We start from the raw sequence: 10,049 nt of genomic DNA, 5'->3' as shown, positions 1-10,049 counted from the left end.
TCATCTGCAACTACTTGATAGACTGTCATATTGTTATAAAATATTGATGGCTACCTCAAGAAAATTATCTACATATTACTCATAAGCTAACAATAGGTTAGCAAAAATTTATATGATTTTTTAAAAAAATGTATTTAATGTGTTTAAATCTAAGATATTTTGTAATTGCCATAAATTTTTTGAAATGATAATAAATAACTCAAATAAGCTAAAATCTACTTTCAATTATTAGGTCTAACAAAATAAAGCTAGTATCCATTTCAATAAACTATATATGAGAGTCTTATGACTAATATTTATTGAATCCATGATATTCTAATAGCTGATTTGTTGACATAATGGGTACTTTTTTCACAATTGACATTTTCATTATTAAAGTATAAAAGCAACTTGAGCAGAAAGTATAATGTAGACTATTGGTAAATTCATTTAAATTTAATCTCAAACATTTAAATGAAAATTTGTAAATGTGGTTAGGTTAGTTGCTATAGCATACATCTCTCAGTTAAGAGATTTAACTAATCCACTTTTGGTTTATCTTTCTTTACTGGAAGTGTTGGAAAACTAAAAGTTAACTTTCCCATCCACCACTGAAGGAAAGCCAAGCCATGCCTGTGCAAAATTCACTAGCACGAATATAAATGCAACAAAGCCAAGGAAGAGTGGGGAAGAGAGAATCCACATGGATCCTGGCATATTGGGCTTCTTCAGCTCTAAGCTGCCTCTTCTCAAAATTTCACGTTATGTGAAATAAACTAATTTTACAAGTTGTTATTTATCATGTTTTTGGTTATTTGAAGTCAAATGCCCTATGGAATAGTAAAGCTACTATGCATTTTTAAAATAATATATACCAACTTAAATATTATTAAAATGTACACTTTTTCACAGATTTGTCACTGTCACAAATTGAGATCAGAATGGTTAAACAATCTGCCTAAATTAATGTGGCCAGAAAAATGACAGGCTGGATTTCTGCCCACAATTATGATCAGTCCTTGTTCTTTCCATGACATTCCCACTTCCTCTGACTCTTGTTAATTCAGAACAGGTTTAAAAATTGTTGTTTTCCTCTCCTTCTGCCAGTAGCCAAAATAATATTTTAAATATATTTACTTGTCTGTTTGTTGTGCTTTACACTCTTATTTTGAAAGAAAATAAAAACATTTTCCCATAAATAATTATATTTTAATGTGCTAGCTTCCCACACTAACCTCTCCTGTGAAGACTGATGGTGGGATGAATTTAACAGGGGAGGGAAAATACATATCATGGCCTAAGCTCAAAGAGAAATCTCTGATGAGAGCCATGTCTTCTAGTATATAGGTTTCCACCAAATAGTCCCTCATTCTATGCCTATTTGGTGAGCACTGGTAACATGTTGGATGTTGTGCTATATCCTGGGGATATATACAAAGCAGGGATTCTTCTTTGGAGGTGCTTATAGTGTACCTTTTTACTCATGAACAGTAGCATGAAAAGATCAAAACGTCTAGAAAAGTTTTTGTATCTTATGCTCTTACAGTGGCTCCTACTCGAGCATTGCATGGTAGGTAAAATCTAATCCAATTCTTCCCTCCCAGCTCTCCATGGAGCTGTGTCTAATCAAAGGAAGACATGCCTGTTAAGAAGATGTTGCCAACCCATGTGCCTGCCTGCATCCTACTAGAAGGAGTGCCATTCCTTAATTTATAAAGACCAAGAAAGTAGTAGGATCATTGGTATATCAGCACATGGAAAGGACACCCATCTTTTTCTGGCTGGTCAAGGAGGCTTACTTCAAGTCATGGTTAAGCACCTCATCTTTCCAGACAGTAAGTGTTCTTTGTTCTTTGATCAAAAGGATAAAGAGCTGTCCAGAATAAGAGACATATATATGTGGCAATACAATAAAATATGTACAAGCAAACTGAAATCAGGAAACTGAGTGTAGGACACGGGATGGTGAAAAGGCTGCAAATATATGCAGGAATAAGATCTTGAAGGCCTCATGTCCCATAGCTAGAATGTTATGAATGTATGGTTTATACTCTAATGAAAGGATAGATAAGCATACCATAAGTTAGGCATTTACTCATAAGGGGAATGACCTTATATATTTTAATTTATTGAATCAGAGTATCACCTCAAAGATGAAGAAAACAATAGTGATACAGAAAAGAAAGTTTCTGTTTTCAAAATGAAACTGTAATTTATCATTTTGATATTGTAAAATAAAATGGATCACAATTTGGAAAGAACTGCAGAGCTCAAGTAATCAATAATTTTTCAAATTTTTAATGCATGATGCACATTCATGCATAGGTAAAATCTATTTAATGTGCAATGTAGTCTAATAAATTTTAAAGTAGCAGAGCATATAAAGTTTATTGATGATATTTGAATTTTTACAGTGCAATATACCTTTAAGAAATCACCACATGTTGAGTTTTGGTGTAGCATCAAAGAGTATCCACAATTATCTGAAAAGACTATTACAATACTCCTCTAACTCTTAATCTCATAAAACAAGCTGAGGGTTGCTGGGGGAGAGGGTTTGTGGAGAGGGTGGTTGGGTTATGGACATTGGGGAGGGTATGTGCTATGGTGAGTGCTGTGAAGTGGGTAAACCTGGCGATTCACAGACCTGTACCCCTGTGGCTAATAATACATTATATGTTAATAAAAATAATTAATAAAGAAATAAAATACTCCTCTGATTTCCAATTATGCATCAGTGTGAGGCAGTATTTTTTTGAGATACATCAATCAATACAAGATTTAGTACAACATTGAAAGTCAAAATGTATGAAAATCTAGTTGCCTTCTGTTATCGGATGCAAAAAGAGATTTGCAAAAATGCAAAATACTTTTTCTATTTTCACTAACTTTTCTGTATCTTGGAAAATAGTTTTTTTTTTCCATAAAAAATGTTATGCAAAAAAAATGTTATGTAGTGAAATTATCACTGTTTTTAAATGAATAAACAAATATTTTTAAACTTTCTCAGTTTTAACTACCTATTGAGTAATATTGATAGATATAATCAGCATGAACAAAGTCCTTGAGTCCCTCAATTTATTTTGACAGATTTATGGAGGTATTACTGGTCTATAATGATCTGAACATATAAATAAGTACAATTTGAGCAATTTGACATAAGCATCATCACAATTAAGGTAACACACATACTCATCACCATAAAAGACTCCTCATTCCCCTTTGTAATCCTTTCATCCCTTTCCAGGTCTGCTTTTTGTCAATCTATATTAATTCTTTTCTGTCATCTGCTGTGTATTAAACCAGCTCTAATGTCTTAAGCAAGACATTGTTTTGATATCTATGAGTCTCAGAACAAAAATAATAATTTCAGCTCTCGCATCAGAGATTCTGTAAAGATCAGCTGAGGCAGTATTATTTCTGTTTCTTTCTTTCTTTTTTTTTTTTTTAGGATTTATTTATTTATTTGAGACTGAGTCACCTAGGAGCCCTGAGGCAATATTATTTTTATTTTAATCTTTTGATAACTGGGAACTGTCACCAATTATAACTGTCAAATACTCAGATGGCATATACATGGATGAAGTTTAGAATCAGGGAATTACAGAATTGTTTTATAGTGAAGGTCAGTTAACTCTGGACCATAAAGATTATCTTGTCCATTGGGCTTTCTTTTGATATTATAGATAAAACTAAACCATTTCAGCTGTAAGATTAAATGACCTCAATATTTCAAATTATTGTTACAAAAACCAGAAGAGAATCAAATCACTATTACAAAATTTGAAAGGAAAGAATAACAATATCTGTCTTTACTAGTTAGGATAAAGATCAGGAAAAAGTGATATATAGCATCTTTGGAGAGATAATTCTCGTGTTTTTGTTGATTATGACAAGCTCAGCATGATTCAATGCTCTGATCATGCCACTGAAAATATTATCATAACATAGCATTAAATTGTGTTAATCAAAGTCTCATATCCAGATGAAGAAAGTTATTCATCTCATCTACTATGCGGTTCACACTTGGAATAATTTCTCTAATACTGTACATCACAATGTAAAACCGGCATTGGCGAATTAGCATGTGTTCACAACAGCGAGGTGTCTGAAAACTCTGGCACATTAAGGGAGATGAAAGGAACTGGGGGATTTTAGGCTAGAGATAAAAAAGACTTAGGAGAGCCGTAATAGATGCTTTTAAATATTTGAGTAGCTATTCTATTGGAGAAAGAATAAATTATATGTATTTTATATAACTTTCAGACGTCATTGGTATGCATTTATTAAAGTTTTAGTGAAGCAGTTGGAACTTCTTGGAGAGGAAGATCCTTGAAACGATGGATGATCTGCCGTGATAGACTAGGTAGACAGATTACACAGTGAGATCACCCATATTTGAAACCTTTGAGCAGCAGCTAATTCATTGTCTGTATCGGGTGTTTGGTTAGCACATGGGTTTGACAGCATCCGTAATTTGAAAAGGAAATTTAGGAAAAAAGTTAAAATGCAAAATGATAAAGTTAGTCATCTGCTACATTTACATGAGCAACTGTCCATTAATATTATATGAAGAAATATGGGGACATGTAGGCCTAAAGCAGGGCTATAATGGGATTCTTACCGAAGAATCTAAACAAATCTGAGACATCTGTTCAATATAGGCTCCATATAGGATGCTACCTAATTTACTTGATGACAGCATTTTGAGGGACTTTGAATATAAAGATAGATAAATAACTTTAGATTCAGAGTTAGTGATGAATAAATCATTTGAGGAAGATGCAGACATGGAAAGAAAAAGATCAACACTCACAGAAAGAGGTAACAAGAAAAGCTGAGTCCTAAAAGTGGCAAAGGAACTGAGGTACAAACCCCTTTATATAATAAGAGAATTAAAAAATTGGATCACAGGATCTTCTGTTAGATCCCCATGTTAGATATGATGTCCTAAGTAATAATTTGCAATTTCAGTTTTCAGTAGCAGCTGTGCAGTCATTGAAATATTTTTCTTCATTTTACCCTCTTGAGTTACTTAATACTAATCCTGAAGTGACCTGAGGTTTTCTCTATTATATGCAATCTAAGAAATCCTTTAGTATATATTTTTATGTACAAATGCTTAAATTGAGATATGTGGAATGGGATTTGCTAGGGGTCTAAGAAAAGGAAACGTAAGATCCAGGCTTTAACGGATGCATGAATAAAAACTTTTTTTTTTTTTTCTGAACGTCTTCTAACTCTATGACTCCCCACTCAACATTTTGTTCTCAACAAGTAGTTTTGTTATAGTTAGACCTTCTGTGAAAAATTACTCCTTAACAATTTATTTACAAATGCTGCCCATGAACTACTTATATTGGAATCACCAAGGATATTTGTTGAAAATACATATTCCTATGGTTAATACCATTGAACCAGATTCTATGGAATCCTAATCTCTGGAGGTAAGTCCTAGGAATCTGCATTTTAAGCAGTATGACTTTTATGCACATGAAATTTGAGAACAACTGCCTTATGTAGAAAGAACTTGCTGACCACTCAGTATGAACTTGTTCTAGCTTCTACCAAGTAATGTTGATCCCTGAGTCCTAGTCCCTTTGTCTGGTGGTAGGTCACATGGGGGTTTCCTACCATGAATGTCTGGATTCTCTGTCTCCTGTTTCCTGGTTGCTGTTGTTGTGTAGTATTTCATCATTTGTCTGGCCAATTCTTTACATTCCAATCCTTCTGGTTTATATATTCAGAGAGGTTTCATTTTTCCTGTTTGTGTCCTGAAGTCACCTCTAGGATGGCCAGTATCCCCAGGCATCACAGCCATCTGATCTCTTTAACCAAAAAGAGACCTGCTTGGGTAAAGGCCAATTGAAAGAAACATTAGGAACATTTTTTAACTTTTTTTTTTTTAAGATTTTATTTATTCATATGACAGAGATCACAAGTAGGCAGAGGCAGGCAGAGAGAGAGGGGAAAGCAGGCTCCCTGCTGAGCAGAGAGCCTGATGCGGGGCTCGATCCCAGGACCTGGAGACCATGACCTGAGCTGAAGGCAGAGACTTAACCCACTGAGCCACCCAGGCGCCCTAAGGAACATTTTTTAACTTTCAGTTTCTAGGAAGTTCTGAATATTTTCAATGGCTAGCCATTGATAAAAGCTATGCAAGAAAGGTAAATGATAAAGCCAAAATCCATGTAGCTTTTTGACTTGGTTGTATACAGCTCAAATCAGAGATTTGCAGTTTTGAACAGGGATAGATATAATATTCTTCTCCTAGGTTCAGTATCTAGTTCTTTCACACAATTATGTAATTTATCACTAATGCAAAAGGCTCTGTTTTTACACTGAAAACAGAGAGAGGTCCTTTATGAACATGAATGGTAAAATGGAAACATTTCAAAGTTATGAATAACTAATCAAAGTGGAGGCTATCTTGACATTTTATAAATCCTACAGAATGTCAAAGAACATTTAGTTTTCAAGTTAGATTTCAGAGTAGGTTGGAAGAGTTACTTATTTCCCATAAGTGCTATCATGTTTAAAGATTTTACTGTTATTTCTTTTAACTCAGGGAGGAAAAATATGAAAAATTTATTTTCAAATTGCTTCTAGTTCATCAAATTAAAGCAAACATGCTGTGAGAAATGTAAAACATTGTTTTTTACAGGTTAGATTCCTGATTGTCCTGAGAAAGGAGTAGGAACTACAGTAAAGACTTCTCTAGGGCAATCAAATGAACTCATTTGCTAAGAATATATTCATTCTTTGAAGAAAAATATTAATGTCTTTTCTTTCTGTAGTGAGTTCAACGGTCAAGTCACAAAGGTGAATAAGACATGTTTCCTGTCCTGGGCAATTGACCAGTACCTTGAAAATATTAAGAAGGCCAACAGTGGTAATACAAATGAATAAATGAAAGGATTAAGGTTTTTGTTTTCATTTGTTTTGTTCTAGTTCTGTGGGGAATGAATCAGAGGATAGAGGCACACTGGCTGGAATAAGGAGGTAGTTTTGTTGGGTACTTTAGATAGTTTAGATAGTACTATTTGTATCTTTCACTCCCCAGCCATCTTAAGAAGTAGGTATCAACACCCTTTCTTTACAGATGAGTGAACACATTTGGAGAGATTAAGTCATTTGCCAAAGGCAGTTTTCAAGTTCCCATTGTAGGTCACATGGCATTTCTCTGATCTCTAAATACTGGAGTATTTCTCTTCTCCATATATACTATTCCCTACGTCAGCTTTTCTCACTTTTCATGGCTTTAAATATCATGCCATGATTGTTGACTACAGTCTTCTCTGTTCTTCATACTCAAGTATCCGACTGCCTGAATGACATTTACACTTGGGTGTATAATAGGCACTTAAACTTCATATATTCAAAATTGAACTTCCGATATCTCTCATATCTCAAACCACCTCCTTCTGTCCTTATTTGATTAAATATTAACTCCATCTTTCTCATTTTCCAGTCCCCAAACTTTGAGTGGTTTTGATTTCCTTTTTTTGTAAAGCCTATATTCAAACTCTTTTGTCTCCTCAACATGTATCTAGATTTTGAACACTTATCAACATCTTTTTTCTCTGAGGTTTCTTTTACCCTTTGAAGAGGCTTTCCTAGATCAATCCGTCTGTCTATCTATCTGTCTATCTATCTAATCTATCATCTATCTATCTATCTATCTATCTATCATCTGTCTTCGTATTCAGGGAAGTTTCCTGCATATGTGACCTGTACAATCTCAAAGGGTCCCAAGTTCAGAAGGACCTATGTTTGGTTTAATGTTCTGGTGTCACCATCTTGAAATTCATCAAAATTTTATCTTTGGACTTGTGTTTTGTAAGTGAAGTCCAGTGGGACAATGAAACATCCATATCAGCAGAGAAGATAAGTACTATATCTATGTTTGCTGCTAATCCTTGTCACCCCATTCACATATAGGTTTTGTGATATCCCATGAGTACAGAATTCTGTTGGAATCACAACGCATGAAGTTCAATAAGACTTAAAGTAAGTACAGAAGAAGGATGTTATGTCTATGACTCTTTAAGTGGGACTGCTGACAGCCTTGAGAGGCCACATTTTAATTTGTTTTTAGTACAGAAGGAAGGTAACAGTGTTCAAAGAAACATGAACAGCTAAAGACTCCTAACATATTCTTTCTTAGTCTTGTCACTTCCCTCTATTAGCCAACCACTTATGAAAATGATAACATTGAGAAAAAAATTGAAAATATTGGGGCAACCCATAGCTCTTTTGCCTTTTAACAGTGACTTATTAATGAGCAAACTGAATTTAGAGAGTATTAATTGAATATACCTGTATCAAAAAGTAAAATAAAGCCAGTTGAGTTACTGTGTGACCTTTCCACCATTATGGTAAGAACAACATACACATGTATGTCCCAATCATGAAATATGAACTGGGTAATTTCAGGAATTCCACATATTTATTAAATGCTGTTATTTGCACTTAAAACTGACTTTGTGCAACACAAAGATGAACAGTAATAGTGCTGTTTTCCTTGCTTTTTAAATGAGTCCCTGCATTTCCATTTTGCACTAGACATTACAAATTACATAGTGGGCATTGATAACCATATCTGTGTTTGTATATATTATATGCTATAATATATAAACAATCATTTAAACTAAATGTATAATAAATAAAATTCAATAATTGATATATATCAATACTATAAATGCATATCCAATATGTAAACATACACATGCACACACACGCACACACACACACACGCACACACACCTATCTTCCTTCATTGCCATGTTGTAGTCCTGACCCTGTGTTGTGTGAATATACTGTGGTACGTTTATCCATTCCTCTTGTTGATGGACATTTGGGTTGTTTCTAGTTTTTGACTATAAAACAGAAGTTCTCTATAACATTCATGTACAATTCTTTTGTAAACACAATTTTTTTTCTTTGATAAAAATCTAGTAGTTGAATTGTTCAGACATAGGGTAGATACATGTTTACATTCATAATAAACCTTCAAACAGGTCTCTAAACCAGTAGTACTATTTTACACTCCCGTGAGCCATGTATGTGGAATGGTCAGTTACTCCAGATAGTTGCAAACATTTAATAGTATCAGTATTTTATATCCTGGCAATTTTAGTGGGTAACAAATGTCATCATTTTATGGTTTAATGTGCATTTTCCTGATGTCTATGGAACACATTGACATTTGTAAATCTTCTATATGGTATATCTTTATGACTTTCATCATTTTTGATTAGATTGTTCTCTTATTGGGATAGATTTGTAAAAGTTCCTCACATATGCTGCATAAAAATTATTGGTCAGATATATGTATTATGAATATTTTCTTTCTGTCTGGTTTATTGATTGAGTGTTGGCTATGTGAAAAGTCTTTAAGCATTGTGAGATGAATGATTCCACATTTTTTCCCTCAACAAGCATACAATCACTAGCGCTAATGTGAAGGCCTGCTGGACATTTTTTAGGTAAATTAGTAAATATTTTTTTGTTTGTTTAGGAGAATGGACACCTTGTAAAAGCTGTCTCGAGTTCTGAACATTAACACAATTCTAGATTGTGTTTAATGCTTGCAACTGTGACCGAGCTTTTGACTTCCGATTTTCACATTTTGACTTCCGATTTTCACTATTTTGGAGTTCACATCAAAAAATTTAAAGCTTCTTATCTCATAATAAATTTTGTATCCATTACATGCAATATTTCTGTAGTTTTCGTTTATTTATTTGCATAGTGATGAACCTGTATACATTGGAATCTCTTGACATCTGCCAAAGACAAGTGCATGTTGGTTTCTAAACTTAGGATACAAACTAAAACAAATAAAATTTTACATTGAATTTATTTATTTACCTCAGAGATGACAGATTAAGTAAGGACCATAGGTACTGAAGTCTAGCTACCAATGAAAGAATATACTTCACAGTTACTCATGGTGGTCTGCTTTTTCTTTCCTGGGAATTGTATGATTTTTACTGGCAGTAATACTAAGAAGATGCTTTGTTTCCCAGGATGGATGGTTATCTGAGTAATAGAAAAAAGGTATTTTT

At 33.7% G+C, this 10,049-nt stretch overlaps 1 long non-coding RNA gene across 1 annotated transcript; it reads left to right on the top strand.

The window, feature by feature from the left end:
* Positions 1-1,583: 1,583 nt before the first annotated feature.
* LOC308339853 lies at positions 1,584-9,697 on the top strand. The gene is made up of 4 exons (XR_013966565.1): positions 1,584-1,814; positions 6,777-6,801; positions 7,921-7,989; positions 9,500-9,697. It is a non-coding gene; the product is annotated as an uncharacterized lncRNA (long non-coding RNA).
* Positions 9,698-10,049: the final 352 nt, after the last annotated feature.

This window comes from Martes martes (assembly GCF_963455335.1).
Source record: "Martes martes genome assembly, chromosome: 3".
Lineage (NCBI taxonomy): Eukaryota > Metazoa > Chordata > Mammalia > Carnivora > Mustelidae > Martes > Martes martes.
The sequence above is the reverse complement of the archived record's forward strand: the minus strand, read 5'-3'. Positions and strand labels throughout refer to the sequence as shown.